Consider the following 27,672-nt stretch of genomic DNA (forward strand, 5'->3'; position numbering starts at 1 on the left):
GACTGTTTTGGGGGACTGCATAAAACCATCCAGAGCTGGGGTTGCCTCTAGGGTCTGAAGTATCTGGTTTGCTGGTCCGTTTTACTTCACAGCTTACTTCATGCCCCATCTCTCTGACCCAGACTATTAGTAAGGCAGGGGCTGGCCTGGGAATACAGCTCAGCGGTAGAACACTTACTCCGTCCATGTGAGGCCCTGAGCTATGTTCCCAGCCTGGAGAGAGCCAGGTCCCCAGGAGCACAGGTGTAGGGGACAGGCACCCTGGCGACTGAGATGAGCCCTGTATATCTTTGTAAGGACTTTGCGCAGACATCCTCTTTGCCCTGCCATTAATTAATAGCAAACAGAGTTTTAAATTCTAGACCCAGGGACTTGGGAGATGACTCAGTTAGCAAAGTGCTTGGACTTGAATCCCATTCCCAGCACCCATACAAAAGTGGGGGTGCATCTGTAATCCCAACACTGGGTAGGAGGACCCATGGGGCTCTCTGGCCAGGCAGGTCAGCCAGGCCAGCCAAAACAGTGACTTCCAGACTCGGTGAAAGAGCCTGAGTCATGGAGAGTGACTGAGCAAGACACTTGACGTCAGCCCCTGGCCTCCACATGCACTAAGTTCCGACCCAGAGCAAATCCACCAATGATGAATGCAACGCTCCTGACTGTATGCTGTGATCCATGGCTTTGCAAGCCTACTCTGGCTACCAGCACTCATTTATTAATAGAAAGGAGGGGGCTGGTGGTGGCGGCATATGCACTTGGAAAACAAAGGTGTGTGTGGGGGGGGTGGGAATCTCTGTGAGTTCCAGGTCAGAGAGAACCACATAGTAATAGCTTGGGGTGGGGTTTCGGGAGTCGAAGGTGGTAGAGCCTTTGCCTAATATACGCAAGATCCTTGGTTCCATCTCTAGTATACACATATAGGATAGGGTTGGGAAGTAGGGAGTGGGAATAACAATGTCTCTCTTTAATAATTAAAACAAACAAGAGTCCACCAGTCAACTTGTTGCTTTCCTTGGCAACAGTTAACTCCACAAGCAATTTCCTCAGGACAAGACAAACCGCTGAAGAAGGGTGGTAGGCTTGGGGTGGGGTGGGGTGGGGGTTGGGGCTCCAGTGAATGGAATTCTGGCTTTGTTTACTTTGGGGCCTTGTTAAGACACATTCACCAAGAGATAAAAAGGGTTTCTGTTGGGACAATCCCAAAATGACTTTGTTTGATTCAATTAAGTAAGACCTAATGAAAGAGAAATCCGGCTTGGAGACAGGCATCATCTCACCGGGTGAGTTGTAAATACCTTCTGACCGGGGTTTAAGAGGCAAAGCTCTTGAAAATCTAATCTATTTTAAAAATGCATATCCTTGCCACAAATTGCTTTGAAGAAGATAGCTGCGCTGATTGCATGCTGAGATAATTATTCTGCATCGCCACTTAGGAGACAAGAGTTTCTGATAAATACTACAGTGTCAGTCTTTGTTAATGATTTGGGAGGGGAAGGAGAAAACCTCACACAGTGGAGGTCAGGGTGGCTTTATTTCTTCTGCCTGCTTCTCTTGAACTGGGGGTATGGGAACCTACGGGGGCTTGGTCACTGGATTCTGCTGTGGACTAGCCTCTGCTCACTGTCAGCTCTCCCGTCTCCACAGAACAGTGAGAGTGGTGATATATCAATGTCCCCTTGACCCTGAGGTCAGGCTTGTGACCACAGTGTGCTGCTCGCTCCCATTTGCCTTCCTCAAAGGTCAGCCTCTGCACGTCCCCAGGGGGTCCAGAGAAAAGTCTGAGGAAAACCTACCTCTGGAAGAACTGTGTTAGTATGCTGTCCAGCACTGCTGGTGGGGTGGTGGAGCTTGACCCCATCTGTGGCAGTTCAGGGCTCAGCAGCCAGGTGCCCCGCCCCTCACCCCACCCTTTGAATGCAGGTCGGCTCAGCTTTGCGCAGTGCATTGCTAATCCTTTCATGTCTTCGCTCCTTCAATGCTTTAATAAGCGCTATTAGGAGCCAATTGTATGCTAAGCGTTGATCTGATATCAGAGCTGGAAAGTGAGCAAGAAAATATAACCGGATGGATAGTGAGCAAAGCAGTGCCGTGGGTTATAAAATAAATGGAATAGGGCAATGCTTAGTAATTGGCTAGTGATGGGGGGGGGTCATTTTACCTTCGGTAGTCAGTTGTTTGCTTGTTTGTGGTTGGGGGTTGAGACGTAGCCTCTCTCAGTAACACAAGTTGCCATAGAAATCACTGTGTGTAGTTCAGGCTGGCTCAAACTCAGAGCACACCTGCTGCCCCTGTCTGCTAAGTGCTGGGATTATAGGTGTGAGCCACCATCCCTGACTCAAGGTGCAACTCTTTGACCAGGTAATTGGAGGAAAGAGTTCTCTCAAGAGGCAGAGGCAGAAAGCCCAGGAAAGAACAGTTGAGAGCAAAGGGCCTGAGGCAGAAATGAACGGAGCATAGCTGGGGATCTGGGAGATGGAGCCAATGCACTTCACAAGAAGTGTGTCCATGTCCTGGGATGTGTGGGTCATCCTCTCCCTTTCTAGTTCCTAGCTGACATGGCGGTGGACTCACAGGGCTGTAGACCAGAGTCTCAGGTCCTTCCAGCTGCCGATCTTTACGCCAGCAGCATTTCCAGCGAAGGAAAGGCAGGTGGCATCTCGTGGGTACCTGAAGTGGTGGAGGGAGAGTGTGAGGGAAGGCCAGGAGAGTATTCAGGGCCCGTTGCTGACCAGAGCACCTCTCACTGGTGTGCTGACCACTGATAAATTATTCCACATACTCTCTACCTCAGCTTTTCTACAGAGACACGCTGTCTGTCTTTAGGGCGGAAGCAATTTCATGTCAAGTCACTAGGACAATTTATCAAATTTAGCAGTTTATCAAAAGCATGCACCAAGGATTGTTTTCTTGACTACTTTACATTAATAGGAATATTTTTAATATATAAATATGTTTATATTCAACATTTAGAAATATACTCAAGCAGCACATTAATACATTTGCCATACATATTAATTTTTAATATTTCAATAAATAATATTCAATTTAGTAGAATAGAGAAGAGTGTTAGGAAATAACCTTTCTCTATATGATTGAAATGGTTTTGTCAATAATCACGTAGTGAAATTAATAACAAAAATAGCCAGAAAAGAAATTTCAGCCAAAAATTTCCTTGAACTGATTATTTATTTAATCTTGCCAGAAATAAGTGAAAAAGAAGGGGAAAATCCAATGCCATTACTCTATCAGTTTTATATTTAGTGAGCATTAAGTATTGATTTTTATTATAGTCTCAATATAGTCTCAGTGCAAATACTTGTTCATTAACTAAATGAACTTTGATAAAACAATAATATATCAGAGATACAGCTTAGGTACCCAGCATTGTTATAGTGACTTGTTTTGTTCTGAGTGTAAAACAAAATGATTTTCCTTCAGTGTCAAAGTCAGTAACATGTTGTGGGGTATTTGATCACGTTGTAAAACCCCTAGACTGTGTTAATAAAATTAACCTTGGATCAGGGAGAGGAACCATTGACTAGTTGCAAAGTATTAGTCATAGAGAGTATGGAGGACCCAGGAAGACGGATAGAGAGACACACAGGAAGGAGTAGGGAGGACCCAGGAAGATGGATAGAGAGACACACAGGAAGGAGTAGGGAGGACCCAGGAAGATGGATAGAGAGACACACAGGAAGGAGTAGGGAGGACCCAGGAAGACGGATAGAGAGACACACAGGAAGGAGTAGGGAGGGATTTGGAGAGTCAAGGTCCTTGTGGTTTGGGATGGGTGGAGAGGCACTTTGTTGCTGGGTCCGCTGCCAGACAGGAAGGCCAACTGCTTTCGTCTCAGCTCCTCTGATCTAGAAGGTTTTCAGCCCAATATCTGATGCTGGAGTCTTTATTGGTAAATAGAACAAATTAGATAAAAAACAACTGTGACATATTTCACGTATGAACTAAAATTTGTTCCCACCACAGGAAGTGTCCTACCTCTTACAACTTAAATTTTAGTACGCAAACTGAAACTCATGCGATCACACAGAATGGGGACACTGAGGACACCCAGTTCTGTTTTTCTTCTCGCTGCCCCGGTTGCTATTGATCTTTGCTTTGGGTATATATTTTAAAAGCAATGAGGCTGGTAGCATGGGGCTACTCCCGACCAAAGTGCTGGAAATCTCCTCAGATAGAGCCCTTTAGCAGAAGGTTCTAGTGGGACCAGAGGGTGTTGGGAATGTGTGAGCTAACTTCCACATAGAATAACATTGCTTTGTTAAAGGATACGTGATACTGCTTTGAGATTTGATGCTGATGTATACGGATGCACCCCAGTTTGCAGTGAGGTGACAGCTGGACCATTGATTGTGTCATAAATCCAAGATGCAGTGCATTCATCCAGCCTCCCGGACTTCACAGCCTAGCAATACAGCACAGTGGAGGATCATTGGTTCACCCTCATTAGCATGAGACTCACCCCTGCTATCCAGCATCCGGAAGAGAAAAGGAAGAAAAGACTCCAAATTCCAAGCCCATTGCTTCTGTGCCATCACATAATTGAGAAGGTATAAATTGAATAATCAATCAGTGTTCTATTGACCTGAATCATCTTCTCTGCTTGGGACGTGTATTCTATTAATAATATTATTGAGAATGCTTAGGTCGTGGCAATGGAAGTGGGGGCAGCTTTTAGCTGCTTTAGAATTCTGCACAGAGGAAGCAGCCCTCCTTCCGCCTTGCCCTCAGTTTCCTAAAGGTATGACCCAGTTACTCCTGAGAACAGTGGCACCTGCTGTGGTGGGCAGGAGGGTTTCCTGACCCAGTGGGTGCACACGCACATCAAGGAAGACTTCCTGGAAGAAGGCATTAAAACAAACTTGTCTTTTCAACTTCAGTGGGCTTTAGTACTTTCAGAATCATGTAACCATCGTCATCATTTAACTTCGGAACATTTCCATTAACCCAAAAAGAACCCTGTGTCTGGGATCAATGGCCTCACGTCCCTGCTCTTTGCAGCTCTGGACAGCCATAGCCCCCGCAGGGCTTTGTGTGAAGCCCTGTTTTTGAGCTGAGGGAGGCGTGAGGCAAAAGCAGCAGCTGGCCAGATGAGATGGGCAGCCCGTTCCCTGCTGGCATGCCCTGGTCGGCAGATGGAAGACAGAAAACGTGGGCACGAAATTGACAGGACAGACTGAGGGCGAAGGTGTGAGGCACAGTGTGCCATCAAAGCCACAGAGCCTACAAAAGGGGCTCTGCCTGGAGACCAGCGAGCTCCAAAGAACCTTCCATAAAGTGCTTGCTTCGGAAACACAGAAGGCACAAGGACAGACATTTTTATCTCTTTTTGCAACATCATATCACATTGCTTTGTTTTAAATATTTATATGTCAGAACTATGGAGGTTTATATATATATACATATATATATATATATGTATATATATATAAACCTCCATATATATATATATACGCTCCCACAGATATTATAAAATCTAATTGTTGCTGTGTGTGTTCGCATGCAGGTGCATATATGTGCCTGTGTGAGTATGGAGGCCAGTGGACCGCCTTGGGTGATCCTCCTCAGGGACCATTCATTTTTTTTTTTTTGGCTAGACTGACAGGCGTGTAAGCTCTGAGGATCTGTTTGTCTCAGTTTCCCCAGCTCCAGGATTACAAACACATCACCACACCCAGCTTTTTACATGAACACTGAGGACCAAACTCACGTCCTCACACTGATGCAAGAAACACTCTACCCACTGAGCCAACCCTCCAATCCAGATTTTAACTCACATACGGAGCAAACGGTTGAAATCATTCGTAGCTTGAAACACTATTTCCAGACTTGGGATTTCTTGTTGATATCTGATTTAATGTAGGATGGGACTTAGACCGAAGGTTCAGGGTAAATGACATTTCAGAGAAGTTTGTTTTTCATCTGAATTTCTTCCTATTAGCTTTTCCCTGTTTCTTACCTGAAATTTGCTTATCTGCTTAGTGCTAAAGGGAAAATGTAAGAAAAGCTTTGGACTCATCTCAGGGGAGCTAGACCCAGACCTAAAGTCTGTCTTTGTCCCATTCCTGGCCACTCTGTCCTACCTCATGTACCTATAGATTACTTTCCTATGTATGTAGCAGTGTTGCTTGTGCTAATGTGAGTACACCGTGTTATGTGCCCTCCTTCTTGAAGAGAAGACAGCATAGTTCTGAAGCTGGCTTTCCCCCACTTACTACACTGTGGAGAGATTTCCCAACTAGGATATAGAGGCTCCAATTCATTTTTCCTTAAGTTGCACAGTGGTGCATGGTTTATTTGATGACTCTTCTGGGTTTCACATTTTCCTCTTCCAGCAACCATACAACAATGAGCCTTGTTCATCAGATTTCCATCCCAGAGAGGCAATGGTTAGCATTCCAGAGCTGGAAATGCTGGACAAAGGTAGTGAGTTAGCAGTGTTGTTACATTTGAGGGATGCTTGTCTTAGGGTTTCTCTTGCTGTGAAAAGACACCATGACCATGGCAACTCTTATAAAGGAAGGAGAACATTTAATTGGGGCTGGCCTACAGTTTCAGAAGTTTAGTCCATTAGCATCATGACAAGAAGGATGACAGTGCACAGGCAGACATGGTGCTGGAGGAAGAGCTAAGAGTTCTACCTCTTGTTCTGCAGGTAGCAGAAGGAGACTGTGTGCCACACGGGGTGTAGCTTGAGCATATAAGACCTCCACAGTGCCACACATCTTCCAACAAGGCCACACCTCCTAACAGGGCTACTCTCTATGGGCTAAGTATTCAAACAGGAGAGCCTATGGGGACCGTTCCCATTCAAACTACCACACCACTTTCTTCACTTCCTGCCCCCCTCGCATAAACAGCCAATAGAAACGTTTTTCCTGACACATCCCCTAGTCTCCAGGATTCTGTGATAGCAGCAGAAATTGGTCAGAACATTTAACAACCTCCTCACTATGGTAAATTAAGCTGTGAAATAGGTTTCTTCAGAAGGATTGGGTCTATCTCCCTGAACCTCCCACCCTGCTTTCCTGCCCAGTCTTGCTTGCTTTGCTCAGAGTGCATCTCTGCCCTGGCCCATTCACCTCTTCATTGCAGCTCTCCACAGAGTGGAGATGTTCCTTCCCTCTCTGTCCCTTTCCCACAGCCAGATGTATTCTAGAGCCAGATCTATCGAATCCAACTCTCCCAGACCTTCCCCTCCATGTTACCTTATCCCTGTCCTCCTATAAAGATAGGCTTGTCCCTGCTGAGCTCTCGGGGTCCCCTCTATTTCCCTTTCAGCCTTGGGGGAGAACAAGGACCTCTGCTTTGCCGTTACAAGCACAGGGTGATTACACATAACTGACGGCTGATAACGTGTGCAGTGGGGGTGAAAGACTAGCCTAGGGTGGAGGTGGAGGATTTGGAGCCCAGGGAAGAGCAGAAACTACACACCGAACAATAGCATCTATCCTTCAGCCACTCGGGGAAGGACGCCAGTGTCACATCCGTGAGGGAGCTTTGGACTTTTCTCCTGGACGGCGTCAGACCCAGAAAAGAGAACGAGAAACGTGAGACTCTGGTTTGGTTTCCGTTCCAGATCATCAGAGTCACACGTGTTCTGCCTGATGCCTTTCTTCTTACAGGGCTCGGGGGCTGGGGGACTGGGGGACCAGGGGGCTGGGGAGTCCCAATGTCCTCTCCAAGTTGCCAATGACCTTCCCCTTCACTACAATAAGGATAAAGTACGTAACTCAGACGGTGCTTTGAAAACCTTAAACAAGCAAACGTGGGAGAGGCTCCCTAGCGCTTCCTGTGGGAAGCCACATCCATCTTTATAGCCTCGTTATTTCAAGAGATGTCTTTGTCTTTTTCAGATGTTCACGAGGATCCCTAGACAAGGTGACCCTAAACAGGATGGTCACTGAGAGCTCAAACAATGACAGACTCCCTTTGGGGTTTTGGTTTCGTGTGCTTAGGCCCTGTCTTGCCAAGCCTATTTTCCTAAGTGCTCGCAGGCCGGGGCTGGTTATCCCCAGCTCTCCATGTCGCGCAACCACCTCCGTGCCGACACTAGGGAAGGGCTCAGCGAATCATTCCTTTGAGTGATCTGTCGATGACAACTCACTTGGGGCAGGTGGCTTCTTGACTCTGGAGAAAACTCATCAGCAATCCTCTGTAACAGAATCCACGTGGTCTGTTCTTAGCTGCCGCCTTTGTTCACAAACCTTTGCTTAAAAACATGTCCTGAGCCTGAGGCTATGAGTTAGCTCATGTTCTGGCATATTCGCAGATGTCTGTGATGTCACCTCCACCTGACTGACAACTCCGGCTTCCCCTTGGAGAGCTTGCCACCTTTCTCTGCCTCCCGTAAGTCTTGTTTATGGAATTGAGAAACACTTGCATGCTTTCTGTTCTGCTAAAAAAAAAAAAAAATACTTGATCAAATGCCAGCTCCAGAACATTCTGACCAGACAGGGATGGAGCCAGGCCCAGGTAACTTGAGGCAGGCACTTCCCGATCATGGATGGAGACGTATGTATCGGCATCCACACTTGTGAGAACATCACAGGCCGTCTCGCAGCTTCAGTGGTCCACCAGACCCGTGCCCACAGGTATCTCTGTCCATCCAGGCATGAGGACTGAGCAGGGTGACCATCTGGTTCTCTGTTTTCTCTTCCAGCCAAGCAGCTCCAGGACCGACATTAGTTTAGGGCATGGGAATCCCACTACACTGGGAGTCTCAGATAAAGTAAACCAAAACATTTCATTAAAATTCATTTCCTCTTCTCACATCTCACTGAAAACAGAAAAATATTTCAACCTTGGCATAGCCACTGAATTATTCATCTGGAAATTAAAAACATAAAAACAAAATAAAACTCGGATGCAGTGCAGACGGGATGTCCCTTCTCTTTGTTCCTTCCTTCTCCCTTCCTGGAAGTGAGGCCACGGACCAAGGAAAGCATGTTCCCTTGCATCTTTTCACGGGAACAGCCTGAACACCCAACATGGCTGCCAGGCACCCGAGTATGCATTACCGTAAACCTCGGATCTGCAGAACTCAATGGGGACCTGGGAGCTTAACCTGGAGTACACCCAGGAGGCACAGCCTGTAGCCCAAGGCAGAAACTTCTCTTGGCTCCCTGAAGTAGAGCTAGCCAGAAGGAAAGCCTATAACCTGCTGCTTGCCCTCCATGGCTAGGCAGAGCCCCTGGGCCAGCCCCCTGTGTTGCTTCTGCCTTCCATTCTGGCTAAATGCTAGAGGTGAGAGACAATGCCACAGTCCCAAAGGGTCCCCTTTGTTCCACACTCTCAGTAGCCCAAGGGAGCATTTGATGGCTGTCTCTGGAAGTCCCCTCTTGGGTTATTTTTCTAGGACTTTTTTTCCAGTTCAAAGCTGCAGCCGAGGCTCATTTAGCCAGAGAGCATTTGCTTCACTATCAGGGGATGGAGACTCTCCTGCCCCAATACTAACCTCGCTGATCTGCAGCTCCATCGGCGTGTGGTCCTCGGCTCATTTTCCTCAGCACCCCTCAGTGACTTTCCTCCTTCCTCCTTCCATCAGCAAGGGTTCTCTTCCTCTACTCTGTATCTTTCAGAAACCATGTTTTGTAAACTCAGACTTCTTGGGATATTTAAGGAAGTAAATCTTTGATAACACAACTGCATGGACAGTCTGGGACACACGGCATCGGCACCACGGCGCAGGTTGCTCAGGAGCTTTTCCAGTGGACTTCCCTTCTGGATATGGTCAGATTCGCAGGGAGTGCCTTACCGTTTCCTGGGTTTCTGATGCATGGAACCCACTTATTTGCTATAGTAGTCGCATTTCTTATCACTGCGGCCAAACACCCAATAAGAAGCAACTTCAAGGAAAAACAAATGGTTTGTTTTGATTTGCTGTTTGGTGGTCCAGGCCATCAAAGCAGGGAAGCAGTTCAGTGAGAATGGTTCTGGCTGGTAGGAGTCTGGGGCGCATATGTAGCACGAGGGCCAGCTTGCTGGGGTTTCTGTCCCGCCTGGTACCCCACAGCCGGCAAGTCCCAAAGAAATCAGAGTCTACATTAGGTTATAAACTGATTGGCCCATTAGGTCAGGCTTCTTATTAGTCCTTGTAACTTATATTGATCCATTATCATTATCTATGTTAGCCATAATGGCTCAGTACCTTTTCCAGCTGGGCAGCTTACATGTTTCCTCTCCGGTGGTCTGGGCAGAACTGCGGAGGGAGCTTCCTGTTTTCCCAGAATACTCCCAGTCTCTTTGCTCCACCCCTACTTCCTGTCTGGCTTTCCCGCCTCTACTGCCTGCCTGGCCAATCAGCGTTTTATTAAAATATGATTGACAGAATACAGACAATTCTCCCACACCATTTCCCTCTTTTTTTTTAAACAAAGGAAAATACCCATAGTCCATTTGTTGGGAATGTGGGCATAGTATTTCAGGCTACTTCCTGCTGGTTGGGGGCGCTGATAATCTTATGGGGACCTAAAGAAAATTTAGAGTTATAATCAAGTCCTGACTGGATTATCCTGTGAGCCTTGATCATCTCAGGCAGCAGTCTTGAATCTGTTCTGGATGTAGAATTCAGACATCTGGGCCATCTGTTTCTACTGGAGATTTTTCAGGTGGCCGTCCTTGATCAAAGGTGATTGAATTTGTAATCAGGAAATAGAGATGAACGCCCACATTCAGGTCTTCCTTGATCAGTTAGTTAATCCTTTCTGGAAATACCCTTACAACCACATCCCAAGGTGTGTCTCCCAGGTGATTCCAAATCCAGTCAGGTCAAAAATTAAAATTAGCTATCACATTTCTATTACTGGAAGAAGTGTGTTGTCGATAACAGCTGAGGTATCTTGCATTTTGGATATCTTGGAAGAGAAGGATTGCTGAGAACCCACCTCTGCCTTGGTTCTGGCAAAGTCCTTCCTCCAAGAAAGCCATCTGATCATTGATTGTCAGTAGTCCTCAGATCACACAAAGGCTGTTTAACCCCATTTCATTCTGCAGCCCAAATAAAGCCCCAGGAGGAGGTGAACGACTGTAACTTCCATTGATATGTTGCTTGTCCAGTTTTGTGTGAGGGGGAAGTCTTAAAATGGAGGTGTGATCCTTGAGTGTGGTGGCCCACCCCAGGTTGCCGAAGGCAGTACCTGGAGTGTTTAAGGGAAGGAGGCCCAGAGAGGCAGGGGGATGCCAGATGGATAAAGCAGGCATCAATAGAGTGAGCTGGGAAACGGAAAAGACAACATGGGCATGGGCTGAAGGCTGGGACCAACTGAGAAAACCCCCAGCCTGGTCAGCCAGGACAGAGTATTTCTCTGAGGAGCTGAGACCAGGCAAGGAGAATATTTGTTTCCTGGGGCAGTCACAGCAAAAGGCTGCAGGTTGCGTCTCACACAACAGATGTTCATTGTCTTGCTGTTCCGAAGCCTGAGGTTTTTGTTTTGTTTTGTTTTTAAAATTATTTTTATTTCATGTGCATTGGTGTTTTGCCAGCATGCATGTTTGTGTAAGCATATTGGGTCCTCTGGAACTGGAGTTCGAGACAGTTGTGCGCTGCCATGTGGGTGCTGGGAATTGAATTGGGGTCCTCTAAGAGAGCAGCCAGCACTTTTAACCATTGAACCATCTCTCCAGGCCCTCCTGAGATTAAACATTGGTAATGTATGTTGGTTACTACTAAAAACAGTGAAAGCTTTTGTGTTTCAGGGTCCACATTTCCTGTGTGTGTGTGTGTGTGTGTGTGTGTGTGTGTGTACGTGTACTAGAGGGTCTACTTGTTCACTTGTTCATGTGTACACACATGTGTAGGTGGGCATATGTACATGGGCATTCATGCTCATACAGAGGCCAAAACTCAATATTGGATGTTTTTAACAATCCTTTTCAACCTTGTTTTTCCAGATAAGGTCTCTCACTGATCCTGGATGCCTCCATTTCAGCTAGATGAGAGGGTCTGAAAGCCCTGGCCTCTGTCTGGCTCTGCCAGTGCTGGGGGTACAGACACATGCTGTCATGCCTGGCTTCTATGTAGGTGCTGGAAATTCAGACTTGCATCCTCTTGTTTGCACAACTAACACTTGAACAATCTCCCAAGGTTTCACATGTCCCTTTTATAGGACATCAGTCACACCCAGTGTGACACCTGTAATCATCTGTAGTGACCCTTATTGCCAAATGACATTACACTGGTAGGCACCAGGGCTGTGATGTCAACATAGGAGCTGGCTTGAGAAGACAAAAATCAAGTCTGTCTGTCTTTATTTATTTACTTATTTATTTATTTATTATGTATACAATATTCTGTCTGTGTGTATATGTCTGCAGGCCAGAAGAGGGCACCAGACCTCATTACAGATGGTTGTGAGCCACCCTGTGGTTGCTGGGAATTGAACTCAGGACCTTTGGAAGAGCAGGCAATGCTCTTAACCACTGAACCATCTCTCCAGCCCCAGCATCAAGTCTTTAGGGGGAGGCAGGGCCTGGATGAGGCCTGGGCAGACTGATAGGGGTGGAGCCTAGGTGGGAATGGAACCCAGGGAAGCAATATGGAAGCTGAGTGTCATCGTGGGTTGTGGGATAAAGGAAAGAAGAGGAAGTATCTGAGGCGTGGTGAAGACAGACTTCCTGCCTGGCGCTGTGGAATGACTTGGGGAGTGAGGCCCATGGTAGGAGCATTAGCTTTAGTCTTGGGGGTGGTTCCTATCCCTGCACAATTTCTAACGGATGACATGTGTTTGAAAATGAGGCATTCAAGCCGCATGAAAGGAGTATCCAACATTGCGGTTTCCAGGATGCTCCTGTTGGGGTTCCCTGATGACGTCAGTACAGGGAGGGTGGGATGACAAGCTGTCCATCAGGTCTACCCAAAACTGTCCTGTCTTTTAAACCAGAAGGTGTTGCCCACTAAGCAGGAACTTAGCAGCCGTGGAAAGGGGGTCTTGCCTAGGCTGATGGTGACCGGTAAAGACCATTGGTTATTCCAAATATCTATTTCATTTTCCCATGAGAGGTGAAGGAAGTTCTGATTTCTAGACAAACATGTAAATCTCGCTTAGAAAATCAAGCCTGCATTTCACAGTCTCCTTAGCAGCTATGCGTGGTCATGTGACTAAGTTCAGACCAATAAGAAAAAAGCAGAATCTTCAGCTGAGGTAAAACTTCCATTCCAAGGAACCCCTTCTTTTCTGTTCCATCTCCCTGGTCTCTTTTCCCCCATTGCTGCCCATTATTGAGCCTTTACTATAAGACAGGCACCCCTGTAGGGACCCTACTTGTACTATGCCTTCATTTCCTGAGACTGTATGAAGCAAGCACTCTTATGATCTCCCCTTTTTACAGACAAGGAAGCCAAGACACTTGACGCTTTGTAGACACCCTTATTCCATTGTGTTGTTTGTTTTTCCTTCCTCCGTCTGACTGCCCAAGGAGATTAACTCACTACAGAGGAGGTCATGACTTGTATTCAGGATGGAGTTCGGTGGCTCTTTGGGTTTCCAGATGCAGAGCATCTGGATCACAGAGGAAATTTTGAGCGTAACTCATCATTGAGCTACAAGGAGATCGGAGGGCCCTGGGTTCCTGAAGCTCCTTGTTCTTCTTCATAATTCCTAGCCAATGGAATTTGTTCAGGAGTGATGGATTTCACCTGGGGATGTGGATCTTTGGGATCAACACTCCATCCCCTATTGTCTTCTACATCTAACCACATGCCGAGGACCTCAAGACTTGAGAGGTTGGTGGAATTCTAACCCAGGTTGCTTAAACCTTGAGTACACTTCTTTAGGTGATTTACTTAACTAGTATTATAAAACTTTACGGAGAAAAGGTATCCACTGAGGATTAACCCTTATTTTGGACTCATAATTGGTAAGGGCAACATTTTTTTTGTTAAGACATTAAAATTTTCAGGCTTGCCTATCATCACAGATAGGATTAACCCCAACTAAAATGTTCCTCAAGATCACTATGAGGCAAATTGGCTGCACTAGTCTTAAGGACCATATTGGAGGCCTGGGGTTATTGCTCAGTGAGATCACTTACCTAGCACCGAGTCTATGTTCAACCTCTGGTACTGGAGAAACACCTTTCTAAAGAGTCCACATTGGGATGCTCATAAAAAAGAAACAAGCCATGCTTCTTGCTTTTCGTCTGTTATTTCTACAATCTCCATAATTCTTGTTTGTTATTGAGGGTTTCCTTCTATGAAATACAAATTTGATATTCCCCCTTTTTTTCTTCTGCATTTTTCATTTCTTCCTATGTGAACACATGTGTGTGTTTGTGGTGGATGCATGTATTCATACGTGTGCAGGTTCATTCACCTGCTCAGGTGTGTGTGGAGGTCAGAGAAAGATATCAATATGACTTCCTCAATTGCTCTTCACCATTTTTTTAAAAGACTTGGTCTCTCTCTGAACCTGGAACACATTGTTTTTGGCTAAACTGACTTGTCAGAAAGGCCCAGAAGTTCATCTGTCTCAGTTTCCCCAGTGCTGGGGTGACAGGTCTGTACCTCCACATCCTTAAAAGCATCACAGCACAAAACATGGATCTTTACCCATTGAGCAATCACTCCGGTTCCAGTTAAATCTCTTTTTTAAAAATTTACCTTTATTGTACGTACATTGATATTTTACCTGCATGTATGTATGTGTGAGGGTGCTGAGTCCCCCAGAACTGGAGGTACAGACAGTTGTGAGTTGTCATGTGGGTACTGGGAATTGAACCCAGGTCCTCTGGAAGAGCAGTCAGCGCTCCAAAATGCTGAACCATCTCTCTAGCCCCCCCAAAATACAATCTCAACAGAAGAACTGTTGATTGCCTCCGTCCCTTCTGACAAGTCCTTGATTTTACTTTTTGCTTCTGTTCATTTGATTTTAAACTTTGCATTTAAACTTGCCTGCTACAACCCTTGGAGGCTCCAAAATGCCACTTACTTCAAGAATGCTATTTGAAACCTCAAGTCCCAGTTACTTCATGTCACCAGCCCTTCTGCTCCAAAGGGCTGGGTACCCTGACATGCAAAATTCCACACTAACCTGACAGATGACTCAATTAGTGGGCGGCAAAGCCATTCGGTGTTTGTTACAACAGCCCTTTCAGGGTGTGGTCTTCCCAGTCAAGAATTCAAAATTCTGGTTTCTGGGATGTCCTAAAACTCTACTTGACACACTGGGCTTATAGAACAGAGCTAAGTTTTGTGCCTTTTTTTTTTAACAAGGTTTAAATCTTCCATATAGCCCAAAGCTGGTTCTGCAGATGGGGGAAACTGTGACACTTGATAACTCTGTGTTGTTTCTTCTATGTGGAAAAATAATCTCATCTTCCTTTAGCCTTCAGTGAGTAGACCTCAGCTCTGGAGAAATCTTGCCTTGCCCATTGTGGGCTCCCAGCTCTAGCAAATCTCCAGGAAGCAAAGAAGCATCATGGAACCTGGACAGGGGTCAGGGCATCAAGCAATGTAGATTGGTGAAAGGAGAACGAGATGCATGTAGACAGTAGAGAACCAGCTTGGGGTCCCTGTTCTGCCAGGTCCTAGCTATGGTCCCACCCCCTCTCCTGGTTGCTGTGGAAGATTGAACTGGGCAGAGATATGTCACCTTTGCCTATGCTGCGGAATATTCTTTAACTGTGTAAAACTGCTTCATTTCTTTATGCTGCATTTGTTTAATTATGAAATAGATGTGTAGCATTTGTTTCACCTTGCCTGCCTAAGGAACCCGATTGGTTTAATAAAGAGCTGAATGGCCAATAGCTAGGCAGAAGCGGGATAGTGAGGCCGGGATGCAATAAATAGGAGGAATTTAGACTTAAGAAAAAGAAGGGAGGAATGAGAGAAGAAGAGAGGAGACAACAAGGGACATGCCTGGGGTAAGAAGCCAGGCAGACCTCGACAGCCAGACACAGAGACGGCAAGAAAGTAAGAAAAGGCCCGAGGCACAACGTAGATGAGGAGACACAGGCTAAGTTATAAGAGTTAGCAAGAAAAGAGCTAAAATAGCCAGGCGGTGGTGGAGCACGCCTTTAATCCCAGCACTGGGGAGGCAGAGGCAGGCAGATCTCTGGGTTTTCAAGGCAAGCCTGGTCTACAAAAGCTAGTTCCAGGGCAGACTTCAAAGCTACAAAGAAACTCTGTCTCGAAAAACAAAACAAAAAAAAAAGCAAAACAAAACAAAAAACAAAAACGAAAACAAAAACGAAAAAAGGCTAAGCTAAGGCCAAGTGTTCGAAACTAATAATAAATCTCTGTGTCATAATTTGGGAACTAGTTGGTGACCTAAGAGAAAAACCTTAGTATACCTGGTGCTCAATCTCTTCATTTGAAAAATGATGCATACTCCGACTTTATAGGGACCAAGCATATTGAATATGATTCCCCGGGAAGTAATTGCATTTCTGTCTGTCTTGATAGTGGTTGGTCTTCATTCTCCTTCTCCTCCTAGAGTGCTGGGCTTTATTAGGATCCCGACCTTGCCACCTCATGAGGAGAATAACTTGATTGAATAGTTAGTCTTTTATTGCTTCATAGTTCTTCCGTGGTTCTTAGAAAAGGAACTAACAGTGGGTCTGTTGGAAGGCTCTGGGAACTTAGAGTCTGCGTGAGGCGGAAGGCAGAGTCCAGTGCGTGGAAGGACCCTGCCAGGTGTGTCCAGCTCTCTGACGTTATGATATGGTGCTGCCATCTGCAAGGTTCGCCTCAAGTATAGTTTGTTTGCTTGTTTGTTAAGCAAAACCAAAAGTCCCATAATGTTCTATGTAAGTTTACTCTTTGCGTTTGGCTACATTCAGAGCTGTCCTGGGGGTGCAGAGTCTGCAAGGCTGGACATACCCGTGGCCTCAAACTATTATCACTAGATGAAGCTATTGCTCAGCTTATGTGGTCTCTCTTTATAAACCGAAAGCCCCTTGGGTTTGAACTCTGGTCTCGATCAGTTGCAAATTCCCTTTGACGGTAAACTTAGTTCTTGAAGAGCCAGTCTGTTCCCGAGGCCAGTTTCAGTGTAGACAAGCCTTCGGCCGTTGGCTCAGCCTCCGGATGGCAGGAGTGACCTCAGAGTGGATGAAAGCCTACAGTGATGCGTGTCTGGAGCACTTGGTCTGTCTGGTGCAGCGAAAGATCTCATTGTCCTGTCATCTTCCTCATCCGCCCCGCCGAGAATCTAGATCCGAAGTGCAACATCTGTTTTCAAATGTTTATCTTGAGTTATTTGTCTTATTTTATTCTGTGTGTATATGAGGTGTGTTTGGTGTATACATGTATGTGCACATATGTGCTTATATTGCAAGGGCCTGTGTGTGTAAGGTCAGAGGTTAACATTAGAGTCACTCTCTGTCTTACTATTATGATTTCTTAAAACAGGGTCTCTCGCTGAGCCTGGAGCTTGTTAATTTGTTAGACTGGGGTCCTCTTGGCTCTACCTCCCGGTGCTGGGATTACAGCGAGGCCATCAAAGGGCTCTGTGTTCATAGTGGCCCCCGCCAACTTACGTGTTCCCAGAACAGACAGCGTCAAGAACTTGAATTCCCTTCCATTTTTTCAGGAGTAAAGATCAACCAACCATGCCTGGCTGGCTCTGGCAATCTGAGCAAAGGCCTAGCAAGCACTTTACCTGGGAGCCTTCTTCCTGGGCCTCTGTTAGCTGTTAGTCCAGACAGCTGTGTGTCTTTCCACTTCCCTCCATTTCTTCTTCTTCTTCTGATATTCTCTCTCTCTCTCTCTCTCTCTCTCTCTCTCTCTCTCTCTCTCACACACACACACACACACACACACACACACACACACACTTTCTCACCGAGATTCCCATCTAGATGCCAGTTGGACCTATCAAGTTCTCCTCTCAAAGAGATTAGAGGAGGCTCTGGCTTCAGGCGCTGGATGGTGGGCCCTTATCCAGATGCACAAATCTTTCTTTAGCTGCGACTGCCTCCCCTTTATAGCAGACTTTGTTCCCACCTCTGCTTCGTCTAATAGCTGAAGCCAACCTCTCAGAAAAAAGGATGCAAAGAGGAACTATCCTGCCTGGGGCATAGAGAAAGCTGCTATCAAAGACTCATGTAATCTCAATAGCAAGTAGCCCCAGGACCCGTGATACTTACTTGTATGCCCTGGGTGACATTCATGCTCCCTGGATGTATATCTTATTTTTGTCCTGTCCCATAGCCCTGTCCTGGAGCCTGCCTTCACCCCACTGACTCCCAGAAAGACCACTCTGGGGTCTGGTTTCCACCTGTCACTAACAGGGCTTCTCTTATCCCCAAATGGTATAATGCCAATCTACTGACTTTTTCAAGGAGTTTGTGAGTAGAACCAGGCTTGGCTCTAACAGAGGCAGGACCTGACCTTGAACTAGGCTCAGATCAGAGGCTGAACCCATTCTGTGAAGGATGGCATCCTCTCTGGCTGGTCAGGCCATCACAGACGTTTGCATTCAGAGTGGCATCTGCCCCCTGGGAATTCCTAGTGTACATCACATCAGGAAATTGAACTCCCCCATTTCAACAACCCACATCAGGAAGGGGTCTGAACACTGGGCTGTGCCTTCATGTCCTGTGTTCTGCTCCCACAGAAGAAACAGCCACATCCTCATGTTTTTCACAGAGCGGTGATTTGGTTCTTCCGTTCTCACGATCCCAGATAAGTGCCTGGGACTGTACCTTTCCAGGTTTTGTCATCTCTAAGGACTACTTTGATCTCTAATTATAAGTGAAAGAAAGAAAGAAAAAAAAAACCCGGGTTTCCTGATAGTTAATAAACTACCACGTGTCACTGCTGAAACCCGATTTATTCCTCTTCCATCCACTGGGGGTGCAAAGGAACAAGGGATTAGGAAAGAACACACTAGAAACAACGCCGACACATATCATTAAATAAAAATGTGACAGGCCTATGATTGCAAGCGTTGTCGTCTTTCAGCGAGGGCACGTCGGTACTTTCATTAACCCCGGGGACTGGAATGGCAGCTTGTGTAACCGAGGTACCAGGGTTTAGCCAAGGTTTGCCTTAATGAAAACGGCAGGGCCACCTACCATGAACTTCACTGCGATCTCACTCTTGAGGGGGCTCAAGTGCATCAGATGGCCACGTTAATGGAGTCATATTTGTGTCACCCCAAGGACGAGTCATTTGTGTCAAGCTGAACTCAGGGGAGGAGAGGAGAGGAGCTGAGAAGCTGTATTTCTGGCCCAAAGTTTCCATACAGACTTCTTCGGGCCCAAGTTAGTACAGTCAATATTCGGTTTTCCCCCCTTTGAGTTGTGTGTCCATGGTAGAGAAAAGTCTTGTTACTGTGCAGAATGTGGTAAACAAAATTATACTGCACGCCCTGAGAAGGAAAGCAAAGCAAGAAGCATTGCTGAGTGTTCCGACGGGCGTAACCTCACGGCCAGCGTGTGGTTTGTATGAGAGGAAAGCATGAATACCCGGACCCTAATGACTGCTTTTAGTTGACAAAGTAGAGTGAATATATACAAAATGTGGCAGCACAACTCCGGCTGTGTCTTGAAGCAGCTTTAGAAGTAAATATAGAAAATTTTCATTGCATGATTTTACATAAAATTTTTTTTTTTTAAAGAAAGCCAGAGAGTTCATTAATAGCCTGTCGAGCGGCGCTGGAGGACAGCCGACTTTGTTTGGTTCTGATGTTCTATGGTGAGAGCTGAACTGTAATCTGTGAGCCAGGCCCAGCCCATCGCTTACTTGCAAATACAGTTTTATTTCAGACAAAAAAAAAAAAAAAAGGACACATTCATTGTCCGTGGCTTCTTCAAGCTACAATGGCAAAGTCTGATAGGACTAACCAAGGCCTGAAATATTTACTTTGTATCCTTTCAAAAAACAAAACTCCCTAGCCTGTGGCGTATTGGAAACAGCTGTATCAGAGTCGGTTCCTGGGCGCTTACTGGGCGGTTGGCTGGATGCAGTGGGGGAAAGTCACACGGCAAGATCATGGCTTGAAGGAACAGGAAAGGGAGGATGGTAGGAGAAAGTGAAACTTTCGATTAGGAGGTGCATCTGATGTGATCAGGGCAAGGAGAGGCTTGTGTGGGCTGGGACTCCCTGCTCTAGCAAGCAGTGTCTGTGGACTGTGGAGCTATGTGGAAATGCTTGGGTCCAGAGGGGAATTAGCGTTCCGAGTTTTGTAGGGATGTTAAACATTTTATCAGCTCACGGGATCTGACTCACAAACAAATGATGCCACCGTCAGAGCTACTTTGGAGCAACCCGTCACTTCAGAAGCTGTGATGGGCGGGAAGCATGCTGGCTTCCTCTCGCTACTGGTGGGATAAGAAAATCTGGGCCCTCTCTTGCCTGTGTGACTGCATGAAGTAATTGCCTGCGTCTGTTCTGTACTGGGGCTGCAACTCGGAGATAAAACTGCGGAGAGGCTCTCTCATGCCAAAGGGACCTGCTGCCCGACAGAGTTCATTCTGCTAAGTCACTGCCTGCCTGTGTCTGGATTCGGTAGCCAGTGGGTCGTAAAGCAGGCGCTGACTGTGTGTTCTGGCGATGGGAATCCGGGAATCTGAACGATGGGGACCAGGGTTGCTCTTGGCAGACCCTGGAAAATGTGACTAAGACAATAAGGACTCATTAGCGCAGCCCAACGTCTGGGCCTTCTTAGTCATGCGAAAGCTGGAGTATTGGTTCAAAGAGTCCCAATAAAGCTTTTATTGCTGCTTTCTCTTTCTCTGCGTCTTGGTGATCCCTGCGGTAGGGAAGCCTGATGCTGAGCAACAATACGGCAGCAGCTAACTCCCGCTGCCGGCATTGTCCTGACAGCTTTCCACAGGCTAGCTCCTGTGGTGCACACAGAACCTGTATGAACTTACGACGCCCATTTTATAGATGAAGAAACTGAGGATAAGCAGCTTGCTAGGGCATGGGCAAGCCCAATAGTCTGGCTCCAGAGTCCATGCTTTCAAATAGTTTGAAAACAGACCTCAGGCACGTAGAATTGCGTTAATTACAATTCTCACGCACGACACACTTTCTCATGCATGGGCTGTCTTTCACGTAGGTAATTAAAGAGTTACAAACCATTACACACAACAGAGGCATACACACACACACACACACACACACACACACACACACACACACCTTGGTTTGTCTCCCATGGAAGCAGGTCAGAAGCCAGGGTTTCCAGTGCAGGTTTACTTGAAAGATAGAAGGAAATCAGCAGGACTGTGGGAAATGAGACAGGGAGCAGAGGCCACACATCAAGCGTACTCCTAAACAGCAACTTGAGGGCACGTGGAGCTGAGCCCTGTGGACAAACTGAGAAGCCTGCTTTAGAAACGCTGTGCATTCCTGGATTCACCAGCCGGCACTGATTGACAGGTTCTCAAGAGCAGATGTATGGATCCTGATAGAAGCCTAAGACCCAGGGTCCATGCAAATGCAGCATCCAAAGCAGTATTTCACAATCATATAGAACTAATCTGTGTAGTGAGTAAGTACACACACACACACACACGCACACACATAGTCTTTATATCTGTCTTTTATCTATTATTGCTACTCTTATGGATCTTTCTTTAAAAACATTTTGTGCTAGTTGACTTACATATCGTTCATAACACAGCTATGCTGTATCAGTTTCCATACTGTGTCCATGTGGAGAGCCACAAGTCACCAGATATCTATGTATACCAGCCCACAACCTTCCCACACTACAATACCTATACACCTCCCACAACACCCCCTACCTGTGCACCAGCCCATAACACCTCCACACTACAATACCTATATACCAGCCCACAACACCCCCACACTACAATACCTATATACCAGCCCACAACACCCCCACACTACAATACCTGTGCACCAGCCCACAACACCCCACACTACAATACCTATATACCAGCCCACAACACCTCCACACTACAATACCTATATACCAGCCCACAACACCCCCCACACTGCAATACCTATATGTCAGTCCACAACACCCCACACTATAATACCTATACACCTCCCACAACACCCCCACACTACAATACCTATATGTCAGTCCACAACACCCCACACTATAATACCTATACACCTCCCACAACACCCCCACACTACAATACCTGTGCACCAGCCCACAACACCCCACACTACAATACCTATATACCAGCCCACAACACCTCCACACTACAATACCTATGCACCAGCCCATACCACCCCCACACTGCAGTACATGTGCACCAGCCCATAACACCCACCTCCACACTACAATACCTATACACCGGTTCACAATACTCCCACACTACAATACCTCCTCTTTCTCACCCTGCCCATTAAGGAGAACAGAGGAGTAGAGGAGCAATTCACAATTTCATTGTAAGGAATCCTGGGGGTAGGGGGAGCAAGTGTGTGATGTGGAGAGACCCTGAGAGTCCTCCACTGCAGATATGAAGCATTGGCTTTCCGTTAACTTCGGGAGACCCTGTGCAGCTTGGGTTGGTCAGAGGAGCAGGACGAGCAGCCAGGCCCTGCTTCAGAATCCCACCGCTGCTGCAGTCAGACCCTGGAGAGGGTGTGAACAGCTTCCCGGTGCCTGGGTCCCCGCCACCATCTCACACCCATGTCAAGCTCACATCTCATGTTCCCAAGCTGGAAAGCAGTGGAACAGATGGTGGCTGCCACCTTTCTCAGGGATCCTGGAAACTCACCAGTCTACCCACCGAGGCACAAAGAGAAAAGAAAGAAAAAAATCTGAAAATGTGGTGTAGAACTAAAAAATGGTGGTTTGAAAACGGATGGGCTCAAGAGAAAGCCTGTCGGGGAGCCACGTGTGGTGGTCTCCATGTATGTCGCAAACCAGGCACCTGGGAACGGAAACCAGGAACTCTTCGCAGTACGGAGGTCTGGCTACAGCCAGGAGGCAGACACCAGACAGGACTGGCCAAGCCTGGCCACTCACTCAGCACACTCCTTCCTCCAGCGATTCTGGAGCTGAGTTAGAGCAGAGCCATCCAAATTTTTATGCGTGCCTAAAAATAACACAATTTCTTCCAGGTTCTAAATGTAATTTTAAGTTGTGAAAACTAGATCATGGAAAAAAAAAAAAGGAAAGAGAAGAAAGGGAAAATCGATGCAGTATGCTGCACCTACTTTCATTCTCGAGAGCCAAACACACTACAAACCGGGCTCTGGAGGTCGGTTCTGAAAAGCCAGGCAGGCACTGAGTGCGTCTGCTTCCTCGTAAGAGGGGAAGGGGAAGGAGGAAGCCACAGTCAAGAATGTCTTTAAGATGGAGAGGAAGCAGTGCAACAGGAAAACATCTATCCCCGCGTTTAGTGCAAGTGCATTCGAATTGGTCTGAAACAATAAACAGGACAAAAATCCTACCATGGAAACTGAATGAAAAAGTAAATAAATAAAACCGGACATGACTGCTTCTAGGGATGGTGGAGGAGAAAGTTCGTTGTCAATAAAAGAGAGAGAGACATAGCTGGAGGCAGAGACATCTGGGAGAGTCCGGAGTGGACAAGACGCTGAGTTGTTTGGGGAGAGCCGAGCCAGGAGACTGAAGAGTGGGCAGAATGGGTGGTTAATCAAAATGGCTGGGTTATACAGGAGGGGCAGCTCGGGTCAGGACAGCCCAGTCCCTGGACTCGAGAGGTTGAGGATGGGGGCTGAGTAGGGACTGAGGGATGCTGGGAGAACTTGTAGCCAGGTCTGCTTTGAATTGCTAAATAGATACCTCAGTTACCAGTTGGTCCTGGTTTGAGACCTAACAGAATCCAAGACTCCGTTCCAAATTTCTTCATCTGTTTATTAAACTTGAAGAATGGTATCTATATTGTGTTGTCCTGGTAACGACCTTGAATTTTAGCCCCCAGAGATGATGTTTGGCCAGTTCTCAAAAGTTACAAGAAATGAAGTGGCGGGAGAAGTCGCTCTGACTTGCAGATTAGACTTTGACCATCTATCCTACCATAAACCCGAAATGTCGAGATAAAATAGACGTTGCATTGGAAAGAATAGCAGTGTTTGAGTAATATGGAATCTCTGTGTGTGTGTGTGTGTGTGTGTGTGTGTGTGTGTGTGTGTGTGTTCTCTGTGTAGTCCTAGCTGTCCTAGAACTCACTCTGGAGACCTGACAGGACTTGAACTCAGAGATCTGCCTCCCGAGTGCTGGGATTAAAGGGGTGTGCTGCCACTACCTGCCCCCTCCTTTTTTAAGACTTAAAAAAAATTATGTGTATGAGTGCTTTGCCTTCATGTATATATGGGCACCACACAGATGGCTAATGCCTTCTGAGGCCAGAAGGTGGCACTGGATCCCATGGAGCTGGAGTTACAGATAGTTGTGAGCTGCCTTGTGGGTGCTGGGAATTGAACCCAGATCTTCTGCAAGAGTAGCAAGTGCTTCTCACCTCTGAGTGAACCACACCTCCCCATCCCAGGAGCTCAGGTCCTCACACAGCAGAGATTTACCCTCTGAGCCATCTTCCAGCCCCACTCAGCTGGGATCTCAAAGATCACCAGGCCATCTGTCGCTCTGCTTGCCGAAGCACAAACTGCATTCAGAAAGCCTGAGCAATTTCCTTGATTTTACCAACCGGCCCACAACTGACAGTCAACTTTCCATCACCACAGCCAGTGCCCAAGATACCCAGAGTATAAAGAGACAAGGTGTATTCGGGGCTCACCGTTTTAGAGGTCTCAGCCCATGGTTGGTTGGACCCGTTGCTTTGGGGCTTGTCTTGAGATGGTCTATTACGGCAGGAATATGCCATGCTGATCAAACTGCTTGCTTTGTGGTCAGGGACAGAAAACGGGAAAGGGAAAGAGACTAAGAGTGCACGGTTCCTTCTGAGGGGAGGCCATGGTGACCTCAACTCTTCCCACTAGGACCCACTTGTTAAAAGTACCACCAACTCCCTAGGGCATCACCATGGTGCCTGAGTCATTAATGCTTGGTGCCATGAGGGACATTCAAGGTACATGCTGTAGCAGCAAAAGATGGATGAAGATTCAGGTTTTCCATCCAGAGCAGACCTGCTTGATCCTCCGAACACAAAATTTAAAAATTACCCAGTTTTAGTCAAAAGCCCTCAAAATGGTAACCTGGGGCCACAAGCCACTTCTTCACAGACTTCAAGAGCTATGTACTCAGCACTGTGAAAATGAGAACGAAATGGGGCTCCAAAATGTAGCACAGAGGCTCCCAAGAGAACTACCCAGAAGAGCAGCTGGCAAGGTAACAAGGGGTCCCCGTGTCTGCTCCTGGCAATCCCCAGACATCGGTGTATCAAGGCTGTGTATAATCAGATGCCTCAGAGACAAACCAAAGGCTCCTTCTCCCAGTTAAAAGTTCTTGGGAGCTGTAGGTGTGGCTCAGTGTCAGAGTCCCTGCCTAGTGTGCAGGAGGCCCTGTGTTTGATTCCCAGCACTACTAAAACGACAGCCACAAAACAAAAGGGACATTCACATGCACAGAGAAGTATAGTGGCCACCCCAGTCAAGTGGGGTGGGAGAAACCGACTCAAAGCTAAAGGTCAGGGTAAGTGAGCCAATTGCAGTTCACTTAACAGCCAAGGAAAGAGGTGGAGTCAGGAGCATCCGGGGACCCAGGTGTGCTTACTGATAGGTTCCACAGACTCATAGGAGAGTGCTGGGGGTGGGGGCAGATCCCGAAGTCAAAAGGGAAAACATAATATGATCTTTTTATATATGAAAAGGAAGTCGGTGGTTTCTCATTTCAAATTTTTATATGAAACTAAGAAATGAGTTGGTTTTTCACTAGTACATTTGTCCTTTCGTGTCTCTGGTGGATTGGTTCCACAGCCTCTGTCAGTAACAGTTTTTATGAATTCTCGAGCTCTCTACATCAAGTGGCAAAAGACATGAAAATAATTGACCCACACCGTCCTGCCTACCTCAAATTGCCTCACGGGCTTTTCCTATCACCCGGAACAATGTGACCGCCATGCAGACAGCTGTTCTGTATTATTGGAAAGTACTCTGCATATTTCTTCTGGAAGCTGTTTGTTTCAGGTTTTCCGTTCGGGTGTGATTGAACCCGTGGATCTGAACTCCACAGTTAGAGGGAGCGGAAGGTGTCGAGTTGTTGCTGGCACTGCCAACGGGCTTTCTTCCTTTCTTCCGGTCAAATGTCTTCAGTGCAGGCAGCAGCAGAAGCCCTGAGGGAGGGAGCGAGTCCCTGTCGCAATATGCTGCTGTCTTAACCAAGAGAGGGAAGGCTAGGAGGAGGGCTGAAGGCAGATAGTGGCCACTTGAATAAAGAGAGGCTGTATAAGCTTGTGGTTTCCCAACTCTAACTCTCATAGATTGTTTTGTTTTGTTTCGGTGGTGGTGGTTCTCTCTCTCTCTCTCTCTCTCTCTCTCTCTCTCTCTCTCTCTGTGTGTGTGTGTGTGTGTGTGTGTGTGTGTTGCATTAAAATATAGTAGTGAAAATATAAAACCCAGGGTTGTACTCCATGGCTTTAAAGTGGCTACTTTAACTGTATCAAAGTCCATTGAGATGAATAGACTAGACTTTGGGTCTGTTTAATTTTGACGTGTAATGCTTTTTATTGGCAAGTTTTTTTTTTAGAATAAAATTTTAATAGAAAAGATTAATGATAACTTCATTGTACAGGGAACTCTAAAAGGAACATAGACAATCTGGAAAGAAAGGTAGGAGTTCTACAGAAGAAGGGGCTAAAGGACCCAGGAAATGACTGAATTGCACAAGGCGATCCACTGGGCACAGCTCGGGAGAGAACTGAGTAAGTGGGAAATCCTCTGGATTCCCCAAAGATGGAAATGCACAGCAGAGGGTCCAAGATACAGAAGACGAAGGGAGGTTTAACGCGTACTTGAGCAATTCCCGTAGACGAAACAGACAGGCTGTATTTGAAAAATTGTGACACAAAAAAACCCCTCAAAACAAATCATTCCATGATGTACCCAATAATGAGCCCTAAGCAGAATAAATAAAAGAAATACAAGCCTCAAGATATCATAGGGAAGTGTCAGCACACCAAAACCCTGAAAGTTGCCGAAGAAGCAGAGTAAAGACCCGGTGACAAACAGATATATCATCTGTGCTTTATCAGCCGTAGGAGTGGACATCGTCAGGCAGCTGACAGCGGTGTCATCAACTGGACGGGTAAAAATGAGATTCTGCATCCTGAGACAGCAGGCTGCAAGAATAAGGAATTCGTTTTCTTCCAGGGTTTCTGTGACCAAGTGGTGTCCCCTGTGACTAGCTGAGCAGCTTCCAAACCTACGGGCGGGCAAGCTTCTTAATGAACAAGCGGATCCAGCCTCAGCTCCCAGGGGAGGGCAGGGAATCACAGTATCAAAGAAGACGGAGGCCCTGTGTGGTTGTTTTAAGAATAAGAAAATAAGCGTGCTCTGAGAAATAAAAACTGTGAATGTGCCTCCAGTAACACTCATTAAAAGATTTTTTTGTTTTGGTTTGGTTTTTGTATGTTTGGTTTTGAGAAGGGCTCTCATGTAGCCCAGGATGGCCCTGAACTAGCTACATAGCCAAGGCTATACTTGGCCTCCTGATTCTCCTGCTTCTACCACTCAGTGCTGGGGTTACAGGTGTGTGCCGCCATACCCGACTGATTCATCAGAAGAAAATTTAAAGGCAGAAATACATTTGTTTTGGAAAGACGCTAAGGAAGGAATGAAGAGGGACTGGGACGATGGCTCAG

The sequence above is a fragment of the Myodes glareolus genome, chromosome 24, assembly GCF_982192425.1.
Source record: "Myodes glareolus chromosome 24, mMyoGla1.1, whole genome shotgun sequence".
Taxonomy (NCBI): Eukaryota; Metazoa; Chordata; class Mammalia; order Rodentia; family Cricetidae; genus Myodes; species Myodes glareolus.